This window comes from Myotis davidii, unplaced genomic scaffold, assembly GCF_000327345.1.
Source record: "Myotis davidii unplaced genomic scaffold, ASM32734v1 scaffold32, whole genome shotgun sequence".
Classification (NCBI taxonomy): domain Eukaryota; kingdom Metazoa; phylum Chordata; class Mammalia; order Chiroptera; family Vespertilionidae; genus Myotis; species Myotis davidii.
This window is the reverse complement of record NW_006286587.1, coordinates 7,009,541-7,016,251: the sequence shown is the minus strand read 5'-3', so window position 1 is coordinate 7,016,251 and position 6,711 is coordinate 7,009,541. Positions and strand designations below refer to the sequence as shown.

Genomic DNA, 6,711 nt, shown 5'->3' with positions numbered 1-6,711 from the left:
GGGGGGGGGGGGGGGGGTGCTATTTGAGGCAGCCCAAGGCACTGTAACTGGAAGGACCAGATGCACAGTCACCAATGCCAAGGTCAAATAGCAATTAAGGTAGTACAAACCATCAAGTGTAAAGAGCTAAATGCACATTCGGAATGGCTACTAGCACACTATGGCAAAATCACTAAATATTTACTGAGCCCTTACTATGAACCAGGCATTGTTTTAGGCGTTAAGGATACAGCAGTGAATAAACCAAGTAAAAATCCATGCTCTCATTAACTTTTCATTGTAATGGGACAGACAAAAAAAAAAAAGTAAAATACATAAATAGCATTAGATGACGGATTTAAGTAGCAGAAAAGAAGACAGTAAACGCTGGGGATAGGGGTATTATCAGATTAAATAGGATGGTCAAGAAAGGCCTCAAAGGGAAGGACATATAAGGAGGGTTATCTAGGGGAAGAGCATTCTAGGTCGTGGGAGTAACACAAGCAAAAGCCATGAGATGCAGGCTGGAACCTTCGAAGAATAGCAAGAAGGCTGGTGAGGCTGAAGCCGAGCGGGCATGTGGGCATGCATGCTCTTGCATGCCACAAAGAGTCAGATCACAGAGGGCTTGAAGACATGGGCTTTGATTCTGGGAGTGACATGACTGAAAAGTGCTTAACAAGATCACTCTGGCTGCTGCATGGAAGGCAGGCTGAATGGGGGGCGGGGGTACAGGCAGGGAAACCAGGTAGGAGTTAGTGTGACAACTTTGCTAGCACCAAGGATTATAACTCTTGGCCAATGTGATGCAGTTAGTTAACTCCCCTTCTGAGTATCTATACTAAAATAATAATGATAATGAACTGCTACTTCAGCTTCATCCAATGAAAAATTTGCCCATTCTTTGATTAGTGAAACTACATGCAAATCAAAGATCACAGCTATGTTTATTTAAGGAGAAATGGCCTTGCTTATTCATCAGAATTCTGAAAGCACTTGTACCCATTGCATTTTTAAGAGCAGTCAAAACCTTCAAAAGCAGAACATTTTCTAAAATAACAAAACATTAAATTTTGTTTAAGTTCTCTGTGTTTCAGATGGAAATGAGAAATAAACTGTTCTTCGTGGTGACAACAATTCTCATTTCACCATCAGACCTTGTAAGTCTGTTTGCCTTGTAAGCAAGTATAACCTGCCATCTGGCGTGACTACCATCTCTTTGTGGTCATATTCTATGTCTTGAGCTCTTCGACTGAGAGAGTCTTTGGCAGCCCTGCCCATTAGCCTCAAGAACAAGAGGAATGGCAACAATGAAGAGAAGGTAAAACAAGGAGCCTTCTGTGGAGAGAAGTATTTATCAATTAGCAGTTATGCCCCAGGAGGAAAGGCCATCATCTGTGGTACTTGAGCACTTCATCCCTAGAAACCGAGAAGGGTCTACCGTAGTCAACTTGTAACTCTTCAGCGAAGGTGGAGCTCCTTTTTAAAGCTCGAGTTCCTTCTTACTAGCATCTTTTTTGACAGGACAGGCCATGGGGGAAGCGAAAGAGGAGAATAAATAAAATTCCAATGTAAATAGAACCGTTAATGTGTGGTAGAAACGTTTCTCCAAAGGCTAAGAACATTGGTTCTGAAACTGACAATTAGGAGAGCAAGGGACTGTCTCAGTGTATTTGTCAGGGTTCTTCAGAGAAACAGAACCAACAGAATGTGCATTTGTGCGTGTGGATAGAGAGAGAAAGATTTATTTCGAGAAACTGGCTCACACAATTCTGAGGGCTGGCAAGTCCAAAATATATAGGGTCAGCCGGCAGTCTGGAGACCTTGGGAAGAGTCCATGTGTCAAGCTTGAGTCCAGGAGACAGCCTGGAAGGGGGATTCCTTCCTCCTCAGGAGACCGCAGTCTTTTCTCTCAAGACCTTCAAGTGACTGAATGTAGCCCACCCACATTATGGAGGGTAATCTGCTTTACTCAAAGTCTATGAATTTAAATGTGAAGCTCATTAAAAAAAAAAATACCTCCACAGCAGCATCTAGAATGGTGTTTGACCAGACACTGGGTACTACGGCCTAGCCAAGTTGACACATATAATAAACCATCACACACAGCTTCTCATCTTTAAAAAAGGCAAAATGGCTGAAACCGGTTTGGCTCAGTGGATAGAGCGTCGGCCTGCGGACTGAAGGGCCCCGGGTTCGATTCCGGTCAAGGGCATGTACCTGGGTTGCGGGCACATCCCCAGTGGGAGATGTGCAGGAGGCAGCTGATCGATGTTTCTCTCTCATCGATGTTTCTAACTCTCTATCTCTCTCCCTTCCTCTCTGTAAGAAATCAATAAAATATATTAAAAAAAAATTAAAAAAAATAAAAAAGGCCAAATGTCACAAGATGACTGTGGGTTGTGGCTCTTACATGACATTCAGTGCATATAAAAGGGTTCATATATATACACATTCTAGCCGCCATTATCATGATCACTGCTACCACTACCACCAGTGTTCACCCCTTATCCACAGGAAATATGATCCCCAATGGATTCCTGAAACTTTAGATAGTACCGAACCCTATATATATTATGTTTTTTTCCTATAAATACATACCTTTTCACTTACAAGAAACATTTTACGGCTTCTCTTTGGCATATCCAAGCTGTCAGAATCACTAATCTTGTGGTTTGGGGCCATTATTAAGTAAAATAAGGGTCACATTTATACAAACACTGTGATACTGTGATACTTGATCTGATAACCCAGATAGCTACTAAGTGACTAATGGGTGGGCAAAGGCATGATTCACGTCCTGGGCAGAATGAATGAAGCAGGACTGCATAAGATTTCATCATAATAGAAGGGCATACTATTTAAAATTTATAAAATATTTATTTCAGGAATTTTTCACTTAATATTCTTGGACCACAGTGGTCAGTGTGTAACAAAAAACACAGAATGTGAAACCATGGGTAAGAGGGGGGACTGCTGTAGGTATAATTCATGTAAACTAAACCACCAACTGACCTCACCACACAGCATCCGGCCAGTGAAGAAGAGAGTCCAGGCCAAATGAACTTGTGAAAAGACTGACTGGTTTGAGTGCTCCGATATACTATCTCCCCATCCCACCCCACCTGCCGCAGGCATGGCCTTAATCGGGTGCCTGGGTTTGGAAGCATCTTTACCAGGAACATGACACTATAAATCAAAGTTGGCTACAAAATAGAATCTTGAAAAGAGTACCTGTTGTACAGGGCAGGGTAAAGGATGTACTGGTAGACCCTTAGAAAAGTCCATCTTTTTCTCACACAGAAGAACATCATAGATGCAGGCCTTCTCCTTCTACCCCAGAGCTCAAACAATAATGTCTAACAAAGGGGTAATATTTTTAAATAGTCATGTGGTCTACTGACAAAGAAGTATGCATTTCTTAAATCAATCATCTAATAATTGTATAATAACCATGCTTTAACCATGGCTTTCTTTTTTCATCTTTGACGTGTCATTTCCTGAAATTCAGTTACTGAGTTTATTTGTATCTTTGATAGCAGTCATCATCCCCGTTAGCCATATTTACTCTTTGAGATCCATTTAACCCCTTCCCCGGCAGAAACGTGTATACTCGTTTTCCCAGAATGTTCTTTTTCAATTGAAAAAGAACATTCTGGGAAAACGAGTATACACGTTTCTGCCGGGGAAGGGGTTAAACCAGATTATAGCTTATGATGAAAGTGCAGCATTTGCTTTTCATTGTTTTGATTTTTAAAGAGTTTAAAAAAAATTGAAATCTCTTATTTCAGATCAAATAAATTTTATGCTACCTCTGTAAAGGGGGTAAATACGTAATGCCTTTGTTCTCCTGTGCAATCATACTGTCTAGCATTTTCAGAGAAACCAGAAAATTTATCTTGTCCTTAGGTGATATGAACCCATTAAGCCTGAACAACATGGGGGTAAAGGGCACTGACCCCCACCTAGTCAAAAATCCATGTATAACTTTTGGCTCCCTCAAACTTAACTACTAATAGTCTACTATTGACCAGAGGCCTTACCAATAACATAAAACAGTTGATTGACACATATTTTATATTAATAGAATAAAGTAGGTTAGAGAAAAATAAAATATTTATTGAAAAAAAATCTGTGTGTAAGTGGACCCACACAGTTCAAACCTGTGTTGTTCAAGGGTCAACCATACTTTCTTTTTTTAAAAAAATGTATTTTATTGATTTTTTACAGAGAGGAAGGGAGAGAGATAGAGAGTCAGAAACATCGATGAGAGAGAAACATCGATCAGCTGCCTCCTGCACATCTCCTACTGGGGATGTGCCCGCAGCCCAGGTACATGCCCTTGACCGGAATCGAACCCGGGACCCTTCAGTCCTCAGGCCGACGCCCTATCTACTGAGCCAAACCGGTTTCGGCAACCATACTTTCAATATGTTTGAATGTTTCCTGTGCCAACAATACAATTAAAAAGATAAAGCGCATTGATTAACTTACATATAAATTATCATATATACAATAGAAACTATTTTCTACACAGTAACTCATTAGTGAGTCCTGAATCAGATTATTGATTTACAATCAATATTTTGTTTTACTGAATGAAATGAACCACCTAGAATTAAATAAAGAGAAGTATACTACATCTTTTAAAACATTTTTAAAACATTACAAAAGTTAAATATTGTTTGTGATATTTTTGTTTGAATTTTGTACAAATGCGTGTGTGCATATATGTTGTGTATGTATGTGTTTGAGTACCAAAAATTGTGTAAAATGTATTTTATTTTAAGTAGAATCAAAGCTTAAAGATGGACAAGTGTCTCTCGTTTAATTAAAGAGAGTAAATCTCAAAGGTCCAAGAAACATATGATATTAAGAACCAAGGGAAGTAGGGGAAGGTGGGGGTAATGGGGAGTGATCAACCAAAGGACTTATATGCAAGCATATAGGCCTAACCAATGGACACAGACAACAGGGGGGTGAGGGCATGAGTGGGGAGGATGAGGGGTAATGTGGGGATAAGGACACATATGTAATAACTTAATCAATAAAAAAATTTAAAAAAAGGAACCAAGGGAAAAAACTTGTATTATACCCACATTTTTTGTCATTAAAGAAATGAATAAGGTCACTAAATAGTAAAAAAAAAAAGTGTTCATACATATAGTTAAGATAATGATTACTGCAAAGATACAAATTAAGAAGTGACAATGTCTTAACATCTAAAATATGTACTTCACTTTCAGCTGTAATCACCTCACTGAGAACCTATTGTCCAACAGCTTTAAGTTCTTTTTCCTACTTAGAAAAAAGAAGCAAGTAAGAATGATCACTGTTATAATTATTGTTGTAGTTTACATATACAAGTAAAGAATGATAATGTTACAAAACATATGTGTTTAAAGCAGGAAATTTTAAAAGTTAGATGACTTTTTAAGAAGAATTTTAATAGTCAATAACATTGTAATAACTACATATGGTACCAAATGGATAGTAGACTTATCAAGGTGACTCCTTGGTACGGTATATATATACCTAATCACTATGCTGTACACCTGAAACTTATATAATACTAGAGGCCCTATGATCCTCACAGCTCTGGCTTCATCCGGAAGGTCATCCGGCTGTCCGGTCTAATTAGCATAGTATGCTTTTATTATTATAGATTATTATAGATTGTATGTCAACTATACTTAAAAATAAACTTAAAAAATTTTGATATAGGCATTTGAAAATGTGAATCCTGACAGAAAATCACTAGAATTAATGGGGTGATCACAGTGTAAGGTATAAAAACAACAAATCTCTATTCTGTACACAGGAAACTAATATTGCTAATATAATATTGTATTTCGACTACTAGCTAAATTAAAAAGACAGTTACAAAACAGGATTATTGTATGATCCTAATTTTAATTTTAAAAAGATTTATGTTAAATATTAATAAAGACAACAAGATGCTAAGAGCAATATATCTAATTAAGACATATGGGTTATTTTCATTTTCTTCCTTGAACTTTTAAATTGTTTTATAATATACATTTGTGACTTCTGAAATCATAAAAAATAAAATTTCTTTTTAAAAAATAAAAGGAATAGCCTGGCCAGTGAGGCTTAGTGGCTGAGCATCAATCAACCCATGCACCAAGAGGTTGCAGGTTCGATTCCCAGTCAGGGCACATGCCCAAGTTGCAGGCTTGATCCCTAATAGGGGGCTTGCAAGAGGCAGCTGATCAATGCTTCTCTCTCATCAATGTTCCTATCTCTCCCTCTCCCTTCCTCTGTCTGAAGTCAATTAAAATATTTTTAAAAAAGTGACCGTCCAACCGTCTGGCACCTATGGCATGCACTGACTACCGGGGGCAGATGCTCAATGCAGGAGCTGCCGAGCTGCAGTGACTTGGCAGTGGTGGTTCTCAGGTGATGCACCCCAAAACCATAGAGGAGAAAGCATGATTCCACATCGGCAGTGGGTTTTGTTGTTGCTGGGACACTGTTGGACCCGAATTTGGTTTACTGCACACTTGCATTTGTGATCCACACCCTGTACAACAGCAACTTTGCAGAGTGCCCTCTTGCACTCCGGGACCCCTCAGGGGATGTCGGCGAGCTGGTTTTGGCCCGATCCCCGCAGGCCAGGCCAAGGGACCCCACCTGCCGGAGGACCCCACTCTCTCTGCAGACACCTTTCGAGCCATGGCACTGACAGCCAGGGAGGGACCAATGGAGGTT

The 6,711-nt window shown here is 39.4% G+C and overlaps 1 protein-coding gene across 2 annotated transcripts in view; it reads right to left on the bottom strand.

The window, feature by feature from the left end:
- The window catches only part of SLX4IP (SLX4 interacting protein), a 188,964-nt gene that overhangs the window by 126,216 nt on the left and 56,037 nt on the right, over positions 1-6,711 (bottom strand). The gene's annotated exons all lie outside the window — the stretch shown is intronic.